Source organism: Mauremys mutica, chromosome 9, assembly GCF_020497125.1.
Source record: "Mauremys mutica isolate MM-2020 ecotype Southern chromosome 9, ASM2049712v1, whole genome shotgun sequence".
Lineage (NCBI taxonomy): Eukaryota > Metazoa > Chordata > Testudines > Geoemydidae > Mauremys > Mauremys mutica.
In genome coordinates this window covers 101843305-101865055 of record NC_059080.1, presented here as the reverse complement: position 1 = coordinate 101865055, position 21751 = coordinate 101843305, and the positions used below count along the sequence as shown (strand labels likewise).

Below are 21751 nucleotides of genomic sequence, written 5' to 3'. Positions count from 1 at the left end.
TCCAACTTCCAGCCATTGGCTTTTGTTCTGCCTTCATTCGCTAGAGAGCCTTTTACTCTCAGAAGGCTCCCCATGTAGCACTAAGATCAATCACCTCTTCACCTTTGAGCTTCTCAAACCTTTCACTATAAGGCAGGTTTGCGTTGAATGTGCTTGGCTCTAGAGTTACAGAGCACGAGGCTCCCACTGGTGGTCCCTAGCCAGTCCTGGGAGGCATTGCGAGGACTCATGAGAAATGAGGTCCTACTCTCATCTCTCGTTGGCTGTCTGTAAACATGCAAGGAACCATTCCTGCTGGCAGGTTCCAGGACTGTCCCCCGAGTCTGAGCACTAGAGATTAGTAGAAACCTGACAATCCAGGCATTTGTGTTTGTTTTTCATGAGCTGTTTTCTTCCTCTGGGAGCCAATTACCAGGCCTCAATAAAAATGAAGAGACCTGGTCTTCTCGTGGCATTTCTGTCATGCCATCTGATAGCCTAATGCTGCATTACTGCTGCCCCGTAAATACCTGCCTGAGTCATTCAGAACAGTTCCAGGGCTAAAAAAGAAACATGCTACCTACCAGCATCCCTCACGGACAATAAAATAACTCTTTATTTGTCTTCTTTTAGGCTGGTCAGATGGAGGAAAGAGAGAGGTCATGACTGCTCAGTTGGGAACAGAGCGCTGACAGCACAGAGGGCTGGAGCTGGGAAGGGTGATACATTTAATCAGAAGTGGGGGCAACGTTCTCGCACCGCCCGGCAGTTGTCAGATCTGACGATGACAAACACCACAGCATCTTGTGTGTTCTCTTGCGTCTGCAGAGTCCACTCTGTGAGCAGCAAAGTCTTCCCTGTTCCCTCACCAAAATAAATCCACAAATGAGCCCTCTTCCCTACTTCTCATGGAACCCACTCACTCCCCATTTAGGCAAAACAGGACAAAGTCAGCCTTGGTGGAAGCAGGCGCAATCAGTGGCTTTAGGGAAGTGTCTCCTGCTTACCCCAGGGCTGAGTTTGGCCCACTGCCATCAGCTGGGCTGCTATACCCTCGCCCACCGTGACATGACATTCAGCCACCATCTCAATGGGCTCTTTTTTGCATCCTTTAGCTGTGCTCCCCCCAACAATCCCATTAAAGCCAATGGGTCTCGACTCCCAAGAGCAAGGTGATTCCCTAAGGGCTCCACAAACTGGCCCCAATGATTTTTTTATTTTATTTTTTGAATGAAATCCAGTGTTTCTGCAACTTCCTCCCAGTTGCATTAGCTGGAGCAGCGCAACAGTTTGATTTATTTTTGGTTCATTCCAGGCTCTCCAGAGATCTTATCATTGGACACAGACACAGAGCGTGTCAGATTACAGCAACTTCTCCATTCCTGGACTCCATTGAACGAGTACAAGGAATGCACAGGGTGATGGAGCGGAGCCCTTCTTTGCAGGACACACTCAGAATTAAGAGCCGGCCCCCTAGGAACAATGACAAAGGCCCCTAATGCCCAGTCTAAGCTGACACTTACTGCAGGAGCTTGCCCCACTAAAGGTAATGGGAGTTTTGCAAATTCAGGAGGATGCTACTCCGCTCTCTGTACACGCATTGTTACCCGGAGTTCTCATGCAACACCCAGAATCGCTCACTGCTTTACAACGTATCCAACACCAGAGCAAAAATACCGTCAGAAGTAACTACAGCCTTTTCTGTCCAAAGATCCTGCGCCCATTCTAAAGGACAACAATGCTGCCATTTTCCACTACGCTGCCTCTGTCCTTGAGCCCCTCTAAGGACCTGACGGGTTTTTACTTTTTGCAGAGAAGCCCCGTTACTGCACATGGAACGAACGCTCCCCTCAAAGACTTCCCACTAAGTGCTCCGGCTGAGAGGGCCGTTAAAGTTAATGGGACACTTCAGGGGGGAAAATAACAGTCTCCAGATGGCAGGAGCAAGGTGTGCACTTTGCTTTCTCCCTGCAGTTCTCTCCAGGATCAATCCTGCAAGGCGCTGAGTAGCTCTGAGCATTCTCAGCTCCCACTGCCTTTGATGGGAGGTTAATACTCTCAGCCCAAGAGGAGGGCTGCAGCCGTGGGAAAGCTAGCAAGGTGGATTGAGCCGGTGTGCCAAGTTTGGTGAGAAATTGGTTCCATCCCTTTATCGGCTTTCATTTCTCCCCTGTGAATCCTGTCCTTGGGGAAAGCAGCCCTGGGCAGCACTGCACAAGCTTCTGGGATGCACATATCTCGCTATGGTACTTACCCGGCCCCCCGCCATAGTGGGATCTGAGACCCTCATACGTTCATCCTCCTGGCACCCCTGCGAGGTGGAGCAGGGAACTAAGCCTGGGTCTCCCACGCCCTCGGCTATCTGTCCCCACCAGTGCACCTCAAGCCAGGCCAGAAAGGAGCTGACCTCTTGGGGTGAGAAGCTAGTTCAGTCTCTGGCCTCCCTGCTGAGACTGACAACAAGGAGGACAGCTTGCTCTGTCCTGTACTGCCTGGATGTACCTGGAAGGGCTCCAGGGAAGCACTGGGCTAGAGGATTCAGCTAAACGGGTGATAGATTCAGGCTAGGCACTCTCACGGCTTCACCCTGTGCTCCATTCGTTTGCCCGTAGGACAAAACTACCCTTTCTCCCTTGGTTCTCAGGTCTCCATAGCAATTGACTCGCTGCAGAGGGACCAGAATTCTGGAGGGGTGCACCCAGGGGTGTATGCCATGTGCTCGCCGGGGCTCCCTGCAGTGGGGCAGGCTGAAGGGGCAGCAGGGCCAGAGACCCAGCACTTCATAGATTCCTTCCCCAATGGATGGCTTCCAGTGGCCGGCACAGCCTCTGCACAGTGCTGTGTGGGAGGAGGAAAGGATTCCTTTTTTCACCTCATCAGAGGAGTTCTCTCTTATCATTTACAGATAACACACCCACTCAGAGCTCAGCTCCTCTGGAGAACCGGGCTCACACCTTGCACTGGACAAGGGTTGAAGATTGACAAGAAGCAATGGGCTTAAATTACATAAGAACACAAAAACGGCCGTACCGGGTCAGACCAAGGTTCCATCTAGCCCAGTATCTGTCTACCAACAGTGGCCAATGCCAGGTGCCCCAGAGGGAGTGAACCTAACAGGCAATGATCAAGTGATCTCTCTCCTGCCATCCATCTCCACCCTCTGACAAACAGAGGCTAGAGACACCATTCTTTACCCAGCAAGGATTTACAGCAAGGATGGCTTAGACTGGACATTAGGCAAAATTTTAAGCACTGGAATAAATTGCCTAGGGAGGTTGTGGAATCTCCATCACTGGGGATTTTTAAGAGCAGGTTGGACAAACACCAGTCAGGGATAGTCTAGATAATACTTAGTCCTGCCATGAGTGCAGAGGACTGGACTAGAGACCTCTCGAGGTCCCTTCCAGTCCTACAATTCTATGGCTGGATGCTTAGTTAAGATTTTTTTATCCTGGCATTCAAGGGATACAAAAAAAGAATATAGTTAAAGCAAAGAAACTAAGAAAACCAAAGAGGGGGAAAAGAGACAGCCAACAAAAGCGGCTGCAAAGAAAAAGATAAATGCACTAATGGAAGCTGGGAAAAGGCCCTTCAGCCCTTAAGGACATATTCTTGCTTTTCAATATCTGCAGGAGTAAATCGAACAATGAAGGGAATAACTGTAGCATAAACCATCTGGGCTCCATTTAGCTGGGACTTACTGTGGTTTCTTTCGGACCAGATCACTCTTCCAGAGGCGATTTTGGCATTGAATGACACTGCCTTTTGTTAGAGTTTCTCAGGGTTTCTGCACACATCTCCCAGGAAGCAAACCATTAGTGTGGTGAGTTTGCACGTTCCACCGAGAGCTCTTCAGAGCAGCCTAACGTCACACTGGACTGTGCTGAGAGCATGAGCAAGAGCAGGCGCTGTGGGTTTTCAGACCCCAATGTTCCCTCTCTGGGAAGCTCTATGCTCATTAAAGTCTCCCTTTGCAGGAAGCTTTTAAGAATGCAACAGGGGGAATAGCCACAACAGTCCAATACTGAATACACCGGCCAGTCCACTACACACAGAGAACCCTAATCTCAGAGGCAGTCATGCTGGCCAACGAGGTGGGCTGAATTCTGCCCTTAGAAAAACACATGCATCTCGCCTGAAGGTCAAATCCACAGCTGCTGTAACTATACTACAGCCAGTGGAGTTACATCTGGCATGAATTAAGCCCAGAATCTGGCCCCATGTCATCAGTGACACAGAAGAAGCAGCGAGACAGAGTGATCTAGCGACACGTTAAGAATAAAAGGCCCTGATGAAGGCACAAAACAATTGCCTATCACCACTGAAAGGATGGTACAGTGCTTAGAGAACTAGCATAGGATTTGGAAGACAGGTTCATTTCCCTGCTTTGCCACGGACTTCCTGTGTGACCCCAGGTGAGTCACTTAACGTCCGTGCCTCAGTTTCCCTCTGTACAATGGGGATAATAGCACTGCTACACAGAGCCATTGGGAGGATAAATACTAGAGGTGGCCAGGAATTTTTGTCTTGAAAATTCTTTCATTTTCCATTCTATTTTATTTTAAATGTCAAAATCAGAGTGAAACATTTCGATTGTATTGAACATGGGGGAATTTCATTTCATGGGCAAGTTTGAAATTACATGCACACATCAGCTATCAAGCAGCCATTTGTGGGAGCATTTCAGTGTTCAAGCACCTGGCATCCAGCCAGGGCATTCTATTCTTTACATCTGAATAGCAATGAAATGAAAAACTTCCAGCGGTGCACCAGAGAGCCAGTCGCTCAGACCCTCCATGACACGAGACAGGATTGTTCTATTTGGAAAAGCAGCGCGATGGTCAAACGGGAGTTTTGACACCCCTCAGATATCTAGCCCATAGTGGAAAAGAAATTTACGTCTAAAGGATGTGGGGGAAACAAGACAACTGCAACCAATGCAACCTGAAGCTCCGAGGCTATTTGAGGACCCAGGAGTGAGATTGCTCCCTCACCAGTAGAGGTCCCATTAGCTTTAGTGGAATACAGTACATCAATCTGACTGTCAGGGAACCAGAGAAGTTCTAGAAAACTAGAAAAGATCTAGCTCATCGGTGCTGCCAGTGAAGAAATGCTCCTGGCTATTGCATTTCTGGGGCTTTTCCCAGCCGAGAGTGTCACCATTACTTCCTTTCCGAGACTATTTCATACTCCTTATAGATCACAGTCTCAGGAAGTGTCCTCAGAGTTCCTTTTCTTAATTTCATCCCTTTATTCCTATCTACATCTTATCTGCCTCACTGCATCTCCCCCCTTGGCCTTGGCACCTTTCAGACTTTTGTAGAATCGATATTCCATCCCTAGCATGCCCCAATGAGCTGGGTCTGCCAGCAGCAATCCCCTCGCATGCTGACTACAGCCAGCTGAGAATTTTTCAACAAAACTTTTTTCTCCCAACCAAAAATACCGAGTTGTCAAAACCAGAACTGTCTGTAGGAAAGAGCTAATTCTGAGGAATTTGCCAACTCAATACAGTTGAAAAAAAAGTGTTTTAAAATTGTCAAAAACAGGACATTTTGATATTTTTCCAAATGAAAAGTTTTGGTTTTCTGGTTCAAAATGACTTTTTGTTGCAAAATTTCACTTAATATTAAAAAACAGATTAAAAATAGGGGAAAAAAAAGATCAAAATCCATGGGCATGGAGGATAGGTCCATCAGTGGCTATTAGCCAAGGTGGTCAGGGATGAACCCCATGCTCTCCGTGTCCTTAAGCCTCTGACTGCCAGATACTGGAACTGGACGACAGGGGATGGATCACTTGATAATTGCCCTGTTCTGTTCGCTCCTTTGGAAGCATCTGGCACCAGCCACTGTCAGATGACAGGACACTGGGCTAGATGGACCACTGGATCCGACCCAATATGGCCGTTCTTATAAACTGAATTGGAACATTTTGAAATTATCAGAACAAAACATTTTGATTGACCTGAACTGAATTTTTTTTCAGTTTGTCAGTTCATGAAAATATAGCATAAAAATCAATAATTAATTTTTTCTTCCTGATTTGGGGGAGGAATTCTTTTTTAAAATCGCAAACATTCTGGTGGGACAGAAACCTGTCTACTGCCTACCCTCTATGTTAACACTTCACAAATCTCTCCAATTCTCTGCCTGCCCTTTGACCCAGCAAGTCACTCATCCAGACATCAGCGAAGAAAAGTTCCCGTGTCACAATGTCCCATTTCAAGAACCATGAAGTGTCATTTTTTCCCCATCCTCTGCTGTGCAATCACCACCAAACCCCACACATGTTGCTACATCTCCAGCTCCGCAGCCAGGCCTACACAGGACCGTTTTCAATAGCTCAGGCGTCTTCTCCACTGGGGTGGGAGCCAACAGTGGAGCTACACCAGTATCAATCCCTAGCAAAGACACAGTTTACACTCATGCAGCATGATTTCCACTAGTTCAGTGCACCCTGATGAAAGCTGCACTGGTATAAACCATCCAGAGATTTGCAGCACCAGCAGCATAGCTGCCTCACTGGCTAAAATTCCCGTGTAGAGAAAACCCAAGTGTTTGAGACCTTAGCTGAGAAGCAATGCTAACTTTTTTGTAAACCAGGTATCCATTTTTCTTTGGAGTGTGTCTACAATTTCCTTATTTTACAGCAGACACAAGACAGCAATGGCTGTTGTTAAAGCTGCGTCTGTTATAATCCTTTGTTTCACACATTCCTCCTTTTAGGACTGAGCTTTTCCATACTTGGGGTCTGTCCCAACTCCCACTGAAGATTCCCCTTGGCTTGGGTGGGTTTTGGATCGGGCCCCATCTCTCTGCTAGAAGGCAGATTTGATGTTATTTATATATTGATTTTTCTCAAAATCCCTATAGCCATTGGCAATTCAGCGAGAGTGAAAATAAATAGCTCAAAAAGACCCATTCCTCTCTTGGCAGCCAATTCAAATGCAGCCTAGGTGAGGGGGTGAGGAGCACTGGTGAGGCAGCTGGGACAGTGACATGCTGCTAGTATTTTAACAAGGGGTCCCTGCAAAGCAGTGTCCCACTTAGCCTCTGTCAAAGCCCATGCAAGGGGACAGGGCCAAGCCAACTGCTGAGGGGCCCAAGCATGGGACAGTGCAATCTCCTCATTCCCCTCCCGCCCCCCATTTAAACAAAACCACCTGCTCATAATCGTAACAAGGAAAAGAAGAGACCCCAGTGGGGAAACAAACACATCGGAGGGTGGGATTTTTGCTGGCCAAGTTTATACTTTATTCCTGAAAAAACACAGTGAGTGCACTGAGCTGTGTTAATGGGAAGCGGTGAGTGAAGGAGAGACCTGATACGTGGTGGGCTGAAGGGTTAGGATCCGCATTCTATTTTCTCCAGCACAGACTTCCTGTGGGACCTTGAATAAGTCACTTAGCCTCTCGGTGTGCCAGTTCCCCATCTGCAGAATGGGGATAATAGGACTGTGCTACCTTATATAGGTGTTGGGAGCTCAAATACCACACAGGTTGTGAGGCTCTCAGATACCATGGTGATGGTGGCCAGGTAAGTCTGCTGGATGGATGGATTATGACAGCAAAACAAATCTGCTCTTGAGAAGTATTTTTAAGAGCCCTGAAGACAGATGGTCGCTGGCGGGAGGGGGTCAGGGATGAGCTCCCTAAATTGGCAGGGAGGATTTTAACAAGGGGGATTCCAGATGGCCCCGAGGTATCCCCAGCTCACCACTGAGCATGGGAAACTTGTCCTGGCCGTGCCTGTGCTTACCTGCCCAGAGGACACAACTCCAGCCCTCAGGGCTGTCCGTGCAGCACCCTTCACTAGCAGTATTAAAGCATCTAGCGAGCAGCCTTCTAGCAGAACCTGTCTCTTGTGGTATGTTGCTCCTACAAGAAGGGAGGGCTGGAACGGAACTCAACGTAGCAGCAGAATGCGGTGACGATCATCAATATTTATTATTCAGGGAGAATGATTGATTTCAGGAGGTCAATGAATTTCTCCCCCGAGCTGAAGGACAAACAAAAGGTAATGTATGCATTGCTGACATTTCCGGAGGCTGCAAGGCACAGGGACAAGACAGACAACCTACTTCAGGCTAAACCCGCCCTCCCCGTCTGCGAGTTCCAAGTGTCTCATTCCTGGGGTTTTCAAGTCCCAGCTGCCAGGAAGTGGGTGCTTTATTACTGTAAAATCTGCACCGCACACAACCAAGCCCTGCAGTCTCCTTACTGCTCAGCCACGGCATTTCTTTAGAAAGATCTATGCACATACCAAAAAATACAATCGGACCTTCCCCTTTCGCCCCTTGACACTGCTTATCAGCAAACCCCCGTGCAGTGCACCCAGTGGATATGGACAGGGCTCCTTTGAATTTCACTGCTGAATGTTGTTATGGCCCTGAGCTAAGCGGCGGGGCTGAAAAACCATGGCCAGTTGCACAGCATGATTCGCTAGTGCTGAGCTGTAGCCGTCTCAGTACGAAGCGAGAGAGGAGGAGGACGGCGGCCCTGGAGCGACACGCTCACCCCCTTCGGCAACCACCACTTAGGACTCTCTGTAACGCAGGGAGTCCAATAGAGATGGACGCACTGTGTTTGCCAAGTGGCAGGGACGCTGCATTCGGTGAGCTAGGTATTCCCAGCCCCTCTGTGTGGATTCAGTCTCCCATCCCATCCTCTCACTGATTATTCTTTGCTCTGCCGGGATGCCTAGGCACCCCAGGCAGGGATCAAGGCCCCTCTGTCCTGGGTGCTTCACAAAAAGCTAGTCCCTGCCCCAAACAGCCGACAGTCCCACAGTCAGCACTCCCAGCCCAGGTCTGCCTGGCCCTGTCGGCAGCATGTAGTTACGGAACTCCACAGGGACTCTGGCTCCAGCTGAAGCTCCAGGCTCCTCCTCTGACACAGAGCTCAAGGAAGGGGGAGAGGTTCTCACTGGGGGACAGGGAAAGATGAATATGGCTGGGCTGAGCTCCTACCCTCCCCAGAATAGGCCTCGGGGTCCCCACTCACACTGAGCCATGATCTCGAAGGGCTGCCCATTGGCACTGTTCTCCCCACACCTTGGCTACCCCTCTCAGCCACCCGGACTAGCTGCCCACACTCTGGCCTCTCTCACTAAGGCGGTGCTCACCCCCGCCTGACATGCTCTGCGGCTTCTCAGACACGGCGTAGAGGACTCCAGCAACTGGCGGGGTGCACACCTCTCTGAAGACACCCGCCTGGAATCGGGTGGGGGCGCAGCCAGTCTGCTTGGCCAGCCCACCCCCAACGGTGCAGGTCGGTGGGCAAGGAAGGGCTAGGTGGGCATTTTCTGGGAACCAGCAGGGGAGAACGGGACCAGCTCAGACCATCAATGTCCCCTTCAGACCTTGAGTAAAGGCCCTGGGCTCAGCACAGCCCATCATTCTGGCAGGAGGATGTTATTTGTCTGAAGGCGTCTGAGTGTCAGACAGACCCCCAAAGTATTCCCCACGCCACTGTTCCGCCCCGCCTGCCGGCGCCTGCCTCTAGCTGAACTTTGACAAGCAAGGGTGGCTAAAGCCAAGCGTTTCGAGAGCCAAGAGACAGTCCTTGTGCAAGAGCGTGTGCTTATTCAGCGTGCACCAACCTCCACCTCTTTGCCAGCCTGACCGAGTGATGCAAAATATTTAGGAGGAAAATAAATCGTTTATCTGTATTTAAAATTTGTTTCCAAAGCCCTAGACTTAGGGGTAAAGGATTTCTACGCCGCTCAGGGCTTTTTATCTGGAATCACCGACAAATCTAAGTGGGCTGCGGCGGGATTCTTTTCGTATGGTTGGGCTTTTGTTTGGTTTTGCACTGTGCCTACCTTTTGCAATGTGGTACTAATTAAAGCAAGGGACTAGGAGGTAGGATTCTGCTCCCAGCTCTGCACATGATTTGCTTTGCCCTTGACTATGTCCCTTAGGAAAAGCTTTCTAACTTAGGGTTCCTCCAGTTTTGCTTGACCAACATGAAGCACCTACGCCCTGACTTTCAGAGGTACAGAGCACCCATGGTAGTCAACCCTTCTGATAATCAGGACCTTGGTGACTCAAACTGGGCAATGGGAGTCAGGTGTCTACATACTTTTGAGGATCTGGGCCCCCAAAACTGAGATGCCCTAAATTAGTGGATGCTTATGAGAATTTGGGCCATAAGCTTTCCATGCTACACTTTCCCCACCTATCTAAGAAGTACAATAATCCCTTCCTACCTCACAGGGAAAGTATGAATCTTAATCAATGTTTTTAATGTGCTTAGAGATGTGAGGCTATTAAATACCATGCAGGTGCAAAATATTTGATTAAGTCCCTTAGTTCTGTAGGCCGTGGTGGGGTCATGGATGAATGCACCGGTTACCCACCACTGAAAACATGGGTTTAAATCCTGATTAAATAACAACAATTATTTAGCAACTCTCCTTAGAACAAACTGTCTCTGGCAGGTTTGTTGGGCACATGGGAAGCCCCAGCAGATGGGCGCAACAGAAACGCAATTTATTGCTGGGAAAAAATAGACGTCTTTCAGTAAAATCTTTGCCGGAATAAGGGCTTGTTCCTGTTCTCATAGAAGTCAGTAGCTAAATAATGACTGACTTCAGCATGAGCAAGATTGAGCTGCTAGGTTTTATTAAAAAGTATCTTGAGCATATGCCCAAATGCATTTTGTAAATCTAACTATATTCCTCTTGGTTTCTTAAATGATTAAAAAAGCCAGATTAAATATCACCATGAGCATCTTAAATCAAGCAACAGAACATTTGGCCTCGTTCCAAGTCACAATGTAACGCCTTAAACCACTAGTGTTAACCTAATAAATGGGAATGATTTTTACCCGTTCAAAAATCTGATTCCCCTCCGGTGGGATTAACAGCAATTAGGTCATTGTTTATACCTAGTACCAAAGGTAAAACTACAAGTGTAAACAAAAAGAAAAAGGCAAAACAAACGTAAAATCCCTCTGAGGAAAAATGTAGCGTGCTTCTTAATAACCCTGGTATAAATATATAGCTAGATAAGGTTATGTGCATCATGCTGACCAATATTGTCTCATTGTTTCCTGGTATTCTCGCATCCGTCTATATCCAGCTGTTGTCTCTTGTCTTAGGCAAGAAGCTGTTTGGGGCAAGTAGTGTCTTTTTGTTCTGTGTTTGTACAGCACCTAGCACAATGGGCCATGTCTAAGGCCCCTAGGCACTATGGTAAAACAAATAAATAATAAATAATAATAATAATAATAAATAATAATATGGGCTGTCGATTAGCCACGGTTAACTCACATGATTAACTCAAAAAAATTAATTGTGATTAATGGCACTGTTAAACAATAGAATACCAATTGAAATTTATTAATTATTTTGGATGTTTTTCTACATTTTTCAAATATATTGATTTCTATTATACCACAGAATACAAAGTGTACAGTGCTCACTTTATATTATAATTTTTTATCACAAATATTTGCACGGTAAAAATGATAAACAAAAGAAATGGTATTTTTCAGTTCACCTCATACAAGTACTGTAGCGCAATTGCTTTATTGTGAAAGTGCAATTTACAAATGTAGATTTTTTTTTGTTACATAACTGCACTCAAAAACAAAACAATGTAAAACTTTAGTGCCTACAAGCCCACTCAGTCCTACTGCTTGTTCAGCCAATCGCTCAGACAAACAAGTTTGTTTACATTTATGTGAGATAATGCTGCCCACTTCTTATTTACAATGTCACCTGAAAGTGAGAACAGGCGTTCGCATGGCTCTTTTGTAGCCGATGTTGCAAAGTATTTACGTGCCAGATATTAAACTGATAAGAACAGATACTACACTTGATCTTAGTTTGTATGCCCCTTTATGCTTCGGCCACCATTCCAGAGGAGATGCTTCCATGCTAATGATGCTTGTTAAAAAAATAGTGTGTTAATTAAATTTGTTACTGAACTCCTTGGAGGAGAACTGTATGTCTCCTGTTCTGTTTTACCCACATTCTGCCAGTCTCGGATGATGACCCAGCCCAGGTTCGTTTTAAGAACACTTTCACAGCAGATTTGACAAAACCCAAAGAAGGTACCAATGTGAGATTTCTAAGGATAGCTACAGCACTCGACCCCAGGTTTAAGAATCTAAAGTGCCTTCCAAAATCTGAGAGGGACTAGGTGTGGCGCATGCTTTCAGAAGTCTTAAAAGAGCAGCACTCCGATGTGGAAACTACAGAACCCAAACCACCAAAAAACAGAAAATCAACTTTCTGCTGGTGGCATCTGACTCAGATGATGAACGTGAACATGCATTGGTCCTCTCTGCTTTGGACTATTATTGAGCAGAACCCATCATCAGCATGGATGCATGTCTTCTGGAATGGTGGCTGAAGCATGAAGGGACATATGAATCTTTAGCACATCTGGCACATAAATATCTTGTGACGCCGGCTACAACAGTGCCATGCAAACACCTGTTCTCACTTTCAGGTGACACTGTAAACAAGAAGCGGGCAGCATTATCTCCTGCAAATGTAAACAAACTTGTTTGTCTGAGTGATTGGCTAAAGTAGGACTGAGTGGACTTGTAGGCTCTAAAGTTTTACATTGTTTTATTTTCTGAATGCAGTTTTTTTGTACATAATTCTACATTTATAAGTTCAACTTTCATGGTAAAAAGATTGCACCACAGTACTTGTATTAGATAAACTGACAAATACTAGTTCTTTTGTTTTTTACTGTGAAAATATTTGTAATCCAAAATAAATATAAAGTGAGCACTGTACACTTTGTATTCTGTGTTGTAACTGAAATCAATACATTTGAAAAAATAGAACACATCCAAAAATATTTAAATAAATGGTATTCTATTATTGTTTAAGAGTGCGATTAACGCATGATTAATCTCGATTAATTTTTTTAATCGCTTGACAGCCCTAATAATAATAATTAATAATGTGACATTCAGTTAGCTCTAAGCATGAAGGCCAGTGTTCTGCCATCACTCATGCACATGAGTAAATTATAAACAAGAATGGTCCCATTGAACTATTCACATGCATAAAGTTACTCACGTGCATAAATGCAGGCAGAATCAAGGACTACGACAAAAACCGTTTGTTTTGCTTTTTGATTTGTCTAATACAAGGATCCAGAAAGTTTAAGAAAACACTGTGCATCTAAATTAAAGAGACGGGAACAGATTAAACATTTCTTTTTTAACAAAGTGTCCTTGCAGTCCTGACAACACCTTAGATTACTAAAACTGAAGACTCTTCGAAAAGCCAATTTGCTTTTTCATTATTTTTCCTGTACTTCTGCCTTTCTCAGTCACACAACAAAAACTGACACTTCAATTTCGTGTCTCTCCGGTTTCAATTTTTGTCCCTGCTGTGAATGCTGCAATGTTATGGGCTTTTTCCAGAGAAACATTAAATTAGCCTTATGTTTTGGGGAAAAAAAGCCTACATTCAGGCCCAAATTAGGAGGATATTTGGTGTCAATCTAGCAGAAGCCTAATTTCAGGATGCTACATTCAGCTGATGGCAGCTTGTAGAGAAGTGGCCTGGGGTTACAGGCAAGGCAGCTCCACAGTTGGAAAAGGACTCGCCTGAGCTCTGCCTCCAAGTAATTTCCAGATTCCAAGGTGGCCTGGAACTGGCAGGAACAGAGAGGTCAGTTTATGCATGGCAAACATGACAACTCTCTATTCGTTCCTTCTGCCCCCGCATCTGGTCTACCTTGCTGAGACTGCACTGCTGGAAGGAACACTGGCTGTGAGCCACAGGGTGCGACCAACTCACCAAAATAAGCAGTATTGTCCAAGGATGCAGTTCTCCGCTCTGCTTTCAGCGTCAGTGAAAACCACCCGCTGTGCTGGGAGAAAGACACCCCAAGGAGGCCTTAAACTCAGATTTTCAACGCTGCAAGTATCTCAGCTCACTGTTAGCATGGAGCCATTTGTATTTTTAGGCATATATATTTTTTATTTTCTAAAGCACTTCAATTCACCTTGACTGTAAGCGTCAATGGAAGACCAGCACAGCATGGCTGAAGCACTTGGCTGGCATATTTTACACACATCCACACACAGGTTGCAGCTTTTCTAACTACCAGCCTGAAAACACAGCTTGGGCTCTATGAGACAAGCTGGGTTCTTTCCTTCTCACACATCATCAGCTGTAGTAAGCGTTCTGCAGGGCAAATCCTGCCTGTGCCACCCCAGAATCCTGTTAAAAGGAGAGAGTGTTTGACAGCCGGCAGCGTCCTCTGCTTATCAAAGACTGAAATAAAATTCAAGGGGATGGCAAGAGATGGGCAGGAATAGAAGCCAGCACTGGGGCCTCCTATGGACTTCAGCAGGAGCTGACTGCATGGCTCCTAGTCGGAGGCCCACAGCGCCTCGCAAGGTCAGCCCTGAGGAGCGCAGCTCAGACAAAATCTCCTCTCTCTCTTCTCCACCTTGTAGGACGTGCACTTCGAAAAGAGACAATCCCCGGCCTGCTGAGCCTCCCCTGGTCCTACAGCTCGCCTGGGCACTCCCTGGCCTCAGTGTCTCTCCAGCCCCCGAGGTTCCTTTTTATCCCCAGCCCTCCGCTAGGCCTCTTAGTGGCCTATCACCCCCTTGTCTCCCCTTTTCACCCTTAGGCAAGTCCACAGATTCCCCTCACTTCTACGCTCTCCATTCCCCCTCATGCATCCAGTCCTACCTACCTCCGCACCTCATGCACCTTCCAGCTACCATCACTGCAGGCTCCTCCCATTCAAATCTTTACCCCAATGTTCCCCAAACCCCTCTCATCCCTAGGCTGCCCCTCAGTTTGTCCTAGTCGCCAAGGTCTCTCCTTCCCCCCCCCCCGCTCCCTCAGCCCCTTGTTTCTGCCTCAACACCATGTTCTCCACATCCCACCCAACCTCCTAAATCCCATTCTCACTCCTCCCCATCTCTGCCTACTGCTCCCCAATGCCCTGTGCCCAGCCCCTCCCCCATGTTATGCCAGAGCAAAATCACTTACCCAAGTGGGGCACAGAAAACAGACAAATCCGGTAGATAAGTCCATATCAGAGAGGAACTCTGTGGTCCTTTCCACATGAGCAGCCTATAGCTCAGTGGTTTGAGCATGGCCCTGCTAAACCCAGGGTTGTGAGTTCAATCCTTGAAGGGGCCATTTGGGGATCTGGGGCAAAAATCAGTCTGGGGATTAGCCCAGCTTTGAGCAGGGAGTTGGACTAGATACCTCCTGAGGTCCCTTCCAACCCTGAGATTCTATGATGCTAGAACATCAGTCAGCTGTATCTTTCACTGCTCACCAGAGCTATATACACCGTGGGGAACAGGGTGCCTGTGACAGCACCCTACAACATAATGACAAAGCGGCTTGGACAAGGTGATGCCCTGGCTCCCAGCTCCATCCATACACATGCTAAATATTATACCAAATACTGTGGGGCTGCCAAGATGAGCCTGTTATAAATGGCTCTTTGTACTGTCTATAGTATAGGTAATAAATTATATTGGACCTCAGGCTGCAAGCCTTCTGGGTGTGTAAATCTAGGTTCAGGGAGTTCTGCCCGGGACCACAAAGAAGGCAGCAGAGTTAAAAACAGACTGTCGGGAAAATTAACGGCTTTAATTACATCTGATCAGGTGCGTGCTGGGATCTCAGAAATAAAAGAAGCAGTTGGTGCAATGACAAAAATAAAGCCAATTATTTAAAATAGGAAAGGATGTTTAAAACATTTTGCCAGTGCATCATCACTTGCTGAACCACAAAAGAGTGGCCAGCAGGAAGACCACAGAAGTGTGTACCGGTATGTGTTTGTTTTGTTTTACAATAGCACCTACAGGCCTCAAAATCAGGGACCCATTCTTCTAGATACTGTACAAACACATAGTGAGAGACAGTCCCTGTGGGTGTTTATTAATCAACCCACGTGGAACAGATAAAAATGAACCCCACATAGGTCACAGAACTGCGGGGCTTACAAGATGTAGTCCCCATGCTTTGTCTTTCTCCCTGCTCCAACAAAACAAGCCAGACTTCATCATTTTCTCTGTAAATACTGCTATAGAATGCTTTGTATTTACAAGCGGCTGACCTCCACAAGCACACATGGCGAAAAGGGTCCGGCTGCTGCCAGCATCTAATCAGTTTCAGATTGTTCTCTGTATTGCCAAACAGGAGGGAACATTGCATGCTCAGATATGTCCTTTGCATTCTATTTTCATGTTGTGTCTTCAGTATGACCCATCCTCACCCTCTTCTTCTCCCCATGCACCGCAGAAGAGTGCAGTTGTTGAAGGCTCTTCTGCTTGAAATGCAGATGAAAATTAAAGTTACGCCCCGTGCCACTGGACGCGTGGCAAGGAATCAATGTGTCCAATTTCCCTGCACACACCCTAGTCCAAAGGAGAGAATTAAAGCAAACCAGTTTTCTTTAATACAGAAAACGCTGGTGCTGCTGCGGAAGCAGCTGAGGTGTGCATTTGTGGCCCTTTTCACTATGAACATTTTAATACTGGGCGTATCCTCTATCAAAAGTATCTTGCACGGTTTAGTGTATCTTTCCTTTCCACCTAATTTCTACTATTCTAAGTGATCTTGGGGATCTGAAAAGCTGGTGTATTTAAATTTATTGAGCCAAAAAAAGTAAATTAAATTAAATAGCTCGTTATTTACCTGGCTCTCCATTTCATGATAACAGTGATGACTGAAAATGCCTTTCATCTAAGGATCTCAAAACACATTATAAACATAAATGAATTAAGCCTTTTTAACCTTTCTGCTCCCTCCTGCTCACATATTAGAGTTGGTTGAAAATTTTCAGATAAAGGGACTTTTTGTGTGTGCGAATTTGCCCGTGTTTGTGGTTTACTTTGTCCCTTTTTTCACCAGGTAGAATTAATTTCCCCATTTTATGGACGGGGAATCTGAGGCAGGAGGCGGGAGGGGCGGGGATTAAGTGATTTACCTATGGCTACATCTGTGGCAGAGCTAGAACACAAAGAAAAAGAGACTGTAGGATTTTTTTTAAATAAAAAACTGTTAAGATTTAACAACAACTACAACAAAACCCAACCGCTACACATTTCGTGTTTACAAAGTTTTCTGCAGAGGGCTGAAAGTTGGCGAAATCGCGTGGGACACAGGCCTGCAGTCCCGCAGCGCAGCGGAGCGACCGCCCATGGCCGGGCAGCCAGCAGCGCTCAGGGGCCGTTTACACGCCAGGGACGAGCCCATGGCAAGAAGGAACCCAGCCCGTCTTCCCTGGGGCTCGCAGCCCGGGTATCACGGGCGGGGGCTCCCCGACACCAGCCCCGGAGAGGATCGGGAGGGGAAACGAGCCCCCGCAGCCCCCCACGATGCCCCGATGAGCAAGGGGAAGTCGATCCGGAGCATAGGACCCACAGCTGCCGCTGCGTGCGCTGCCACATCTGGCGCTGAGGACCCCAGTCCCCACATCTGGGACCCCCCATCTGGCGCTGCGGGCTCCCACATCTGGGACCCTTCATCTGGCGCTGCGGGCTCCCACATCTGGGACCCTTCATCTGGCGCTGCGGGCTCCCACATCTGGGACCCTTCATCTGGTGCTGCGGGCTCCCACATCTGGACCCCACTTCCCACATCTGGGACCCTCCATCTGGCGCTGCGGGCTCCCACATCTGGACCCCACTTCCCACATCTGGGACCCTCCATCTGGTGCTGCGGGCTCCCACATCTGGGACCCTTCATCTGGCGCTGCAGGACCCCACATCTGCCCCAGCGCCACCCCGCCCGCAGCCCCCGGCCCGGCTCACTCACCTGCCCCGGGGCCGCGCAGCCGGAGGGTCCCGCACCCAGCGCACCCCGTGCGCCGCCGCTTCTTCCCTTTTCCTTACGGCGCCTTCCCCACCGCCCACCGCCCCGCCCAGACTCCGCCCACCGCGGGGCTGATTGGCCCGCCCCCCCGTGACGTCTTATTATGCAAACGAAGGAGGTTTTCCTTCCCCTCGGCGGGGTGGGCGGAGCTTTCCCGGCAGTCAGGAGTCTGGTTTGCTTCAGGAGCGCTCCAGCTGTGCGCGGGGAGGGAGGGGCGGGGATCTGCCCCGCCAGATGTGCCGGGAAAGGAGAGGGCGGGTGCGGGGAATCATTCCCTTCCAGATGTGCAGCGGCAGAGGCGTCGTTCGGCCCTTCCAGATGTGGCAGATGTGCAGCAGAAGAAGGGAGATTCTGTCCTTACAGATGGACCAGCGTGGGGGAGGTGAGGGGATTCTTTCTTTCGGATGTTCCAAAAATATATATATAAATAAACAAATAAAAGAGGGAGACTTTTTCTCTTCCAGATGCTCCAGCTGTTCCGCAGCAGGGAGGGGATTCTGCCCCTCCCGATGGTCTTGCATTCACACAGCTGGAGGTTGGGAAGAACACTGCTGAGGCATCAGGGATGGCGAGGGGGAGGGACTGCTGTGTTCTCTGGCCCTTCATCCCTAGCCCCCTGCCTGTCTCATACACACCCCTTCAACCATCTGGAGTGACAGAGCTGGAGAAGTCGGGCTGGAACTCTGTGTAAGTATCTTGTTGAAAACACCCTGCAAAAAATCTGTCCCCTCAATTCTTTTAAACTGCCTTAAAATGAATGCAAATAAGGAAGACTTCACAGATCTGCCAGGCGTCTCAAGCTGGGCCCCTGGGCCAGGTGAGCTGAGGGACAGACAAGCCTTCTGGAGGCACAAGAGCACCTTGAGGGGACAAAGGACAGACACGCTGCTAGGGGGCCGTAGAGCCATGCTAGGGACTCAGTCTCTCACTGCAGCAACAGAGCCAGAGGGGGAAGGGAAGCCAGGATTGTGGGGACTCTTCTCCCAGAGCTGACGCTTGAAGAAAAGGTCAGGAAGAAAAGGTCAGGATTATAATAAAGACCTAGGCAAGTTAGTTACTTGCTTTTGCCATTTCATGGATTCTAAGCAGGGTCGGCTCCAGGCACCGGCTTATCAAGCAGGTGCTTGGGGCGGCAACTCGGGAGTGGGGCGGCATTTTCAGGGATTTGGCGGCAATTCGGCGGAGGGTCCCTCACTCCCGCTGGGAGCAAAGGACCTCCTGCTGAATTGCCGCAGATCGCGATTGTGATCGCGGCTTTTTTTTTTTTTTGGCTGCTTGGGGCAGCAAAACCCCTGGAGCCGGCCCTGATTCTAAGGCCAGGAGGGACCACTGTGATCATCTAGTCTGACCTCCTGTAGAACACAGGCCAGAGAACTTCCCCAACGTAATTCCTCTAGAGTGCATCTTGTCCTCTGCAGCCCTGGCAGCAGCAGATGAACAGAAGCATTGACATGTGGGCAGTGGAGGTCACTGCTTCATCCACCACTGTGCCACCTGTCCCATAAAACCAGAGCCATCCCTAACCACTCCATCTCAGCCTCAGCTTCACTCACAGCAGCCCATGGATTAATAAATGGCAAGTATGCAAAATACCTGAGCAATATGAGCACACCTGGCCTTTTACACATGATTCATGGGCATGCTCAGAAGTCATGCACCCTTGTATAATTACTAGATTTTTGCAGATTCCCATTGCAAACTGTTGGGCCCATGTAACTAAACACAAGGGGAACACTAATAACCAAAAGTTGGGAAAATATGCCAGTATTGCCCAAATGGAGCTTGAGGGGTGTCATGCCGTCAGGCGCTGTGCTCACATTCCTTACATGAAGGTGGATGCATCCCCCTAGGAGAAAAGGAGAAGTGGGAATTAGCTTCTGGGATGTATTCGCCCACCATGCTCCGCCAGAGGCTTCTTTATGCAGCAAAGAAGTATCCCATGCACACTGCAGAGTAGTCCCAATGGCCCTGTTGGGGTAGATGGCCTCTTTGTTGAGACTCTGTGATTCAGAGATCTCCATCGCAGGTCTCTCAGCTGTGGGAGGAAGCAGTTCTTACAGGGAATATGCTGCAGACAGACGTAAAGGAAAGGCTTTCTTCCTACTCCCGAATGGAAAGGACCCTCTGGTTTGAGGGCCCTGTGTAGAAGGTAATGGGTTGCACATGACATCAGGACCAGGGTGCCCTCTACTGTCTGAATTTATTTTCCTAACTTTAACTGTTGCAGTGAACCAAGTATCGGAGGGGTAGCCATGTTAGTCTGTATCAACAAAAACAAGGAGGAGTCCAGTGGCACTTTAAAGATTTATTTATATAAGCTTATGCCCAAATAAATCTGTTAACCTTTAAGGGGCCACTGGACTCCTCATTGTTTTTGTTGCAGTGAAGTGACACTACAGTAGAAAGTGGGCCTAAAATCTGAGCCAGGAAAAACTCCGGGCTTCCACTTGACAGGCATTCATGTGAACAGTTTCTTTGGGATCTATTTCATGCACATACAAAGAATGTATATAAATAACGTACATAGTTTGAGGTTATCCCTCTCTCTCTCCTCCATTGTCGCTGTGTCATCTGTCCTGAGGTCATGGGGAAAAATGGAACTAAAAAGCCAAGGTCGAATTATCACCCTGAACACTTTGTGCTTATGTTGTATCACACTCATCTTCCCATTGTCTGCTTAGATTGCAAGGTTCTCGAGGTAGGGACCGTCTTTTACTTTGGTTTGTACAGGGCCTAGTCATTCATCTGCAGTAATAATAACATTTGCGTGCTCTCTCTCTCTCCCTCATACACACCCACCCTCCCACCCCTGAGGTTCAAACAACTCTGAAATCTTAAAGCTATAACTCCATCAAAACGACATAGGCCTTAGCAGCAAAATGAAGAATGAAGTTATGAAGTATGAAGAAGTATGAAGAGCAGTTCATTGTATACGTAGTTTGAAATGATTGGGAAGAAGGGAATTGTATAAAAGATGTTAACTACTATTAATTATTATTATTATTGTATTATTCACTCAGGCTGAAGTGCAGCAGCTGTTTAGCAGCAAACAGCAAGAACACTGTGCAACAGTGAGGAATGATGGTGTGAAGAATATCATAGCCAAATGAAACCACAGAGAGAATTTAAATAGGCAGAAAAAAGGCACTGGAATTAATCCAAGACACTGTGGTTAGTACTGAAACTGCTGGGAGAAGTTCCATGAATCTTTAAGGATCCAGACCTTGGTTTTGTGGTTTCTGTCCTGTTCCTGTGGGAATCCTTTAAGATTCCTCCACATTGTTTTCCCATTCTTTTTGTATCCAACCATGCCGACACAGTGAGTCCAAGGCTGTTTTATAATCCTCAAAAGACATGTTCTTGCCTGTTACTGTCCTCGGACCCACCTAATCCATTCTTCCTTCCTCCTGATCCAGGAAGCAAATGCTAGAGTATATGAAATTATAGTCTATGGCATTATAAATGAAGGTGTTGGATACATTATTGCACAAGGTTTTGTAACTAGAGCCAGGAAGATGAGTCCATTTCCAGTTAGGGTCAGTCTGAGGCTGCAACTCAGATTATAGGAAGACTCAGGGCTTAGATTCATGTTACAGTGTGCCATAGCATTGTTAGATTTTCCCCTGCCCCAAAGTCAGCTGATTTTGGACAACTTCTGCCATCATGGGCCACATTCAAACCAGATCTGGAATCAGGCCACTTCTGGGTTTAACTCTGACTCCAACCTGAGACATAACATGAGACCCTAGAAAATTGAGAGTGAGAAGGATCAGATCTGTGGTTCCGTTTGGGTCCATGTTTGTCCTCAAGGAACAAGAGGAGAGTTGCTGTAAATCTCCATGTCTAAGTAGTCATTGGTTCTCTGTTCCCTGTCCAGTTGTGAATGGTAGGTTTGATTATGTGGATACCTCCCAAAAAGGAATTGGACTCCACCCCCCAGG

The 21751-nt window shown here is 47.5% G+C and overlaps 1 protein-coding gene, 1 long non-coding RNA gene and 1 pseudogene across 5 annotated transcripts in view; 1 reads left to right on the top strand and 2 right to left on the bottom strand.

Moving 5' to 3' along the window:
- The window catches only part of LOC123377272 (interleukin 1 receptor accessory protein), a 66002-nt gene extending 48172 nt beyond the window's left edge, over positions 1 to 17830 (bottom strand). For all 4 annotated transcript variants that reach the window (XM_045029951.1, XM_045029953.1, XM_045029954.1 and 1 more), the window contains exon 1: positions 17754 to 17830. The gene's annotated coding sequence lies outside the window, so the exon portion shown is untranslated. The remainder of the gene's footprint in view (positions 1 to 17753) is intronic.
- Positions 11720 to 11855, bottom strand: LOC123378118 (annotated as a pseudogene).
- A 250-nt stretch (positions 17831 to 18080) lies between the features above and the next one.
- Positions 18081 to 21228, top strand: LOC123376914. Its single transcript, XR_006581987.1, has 3 exons — positions 18081 to 18192; positions 18275 to 18497; positions 20831 to 21228. It is a non-coding gene; the product is annotated as an uncharacterized LOC123376914 (long non-coding RNA).
- The last annotated feature ends 523 nt before the right edge of the window (positions 21229 to 21751 follow it).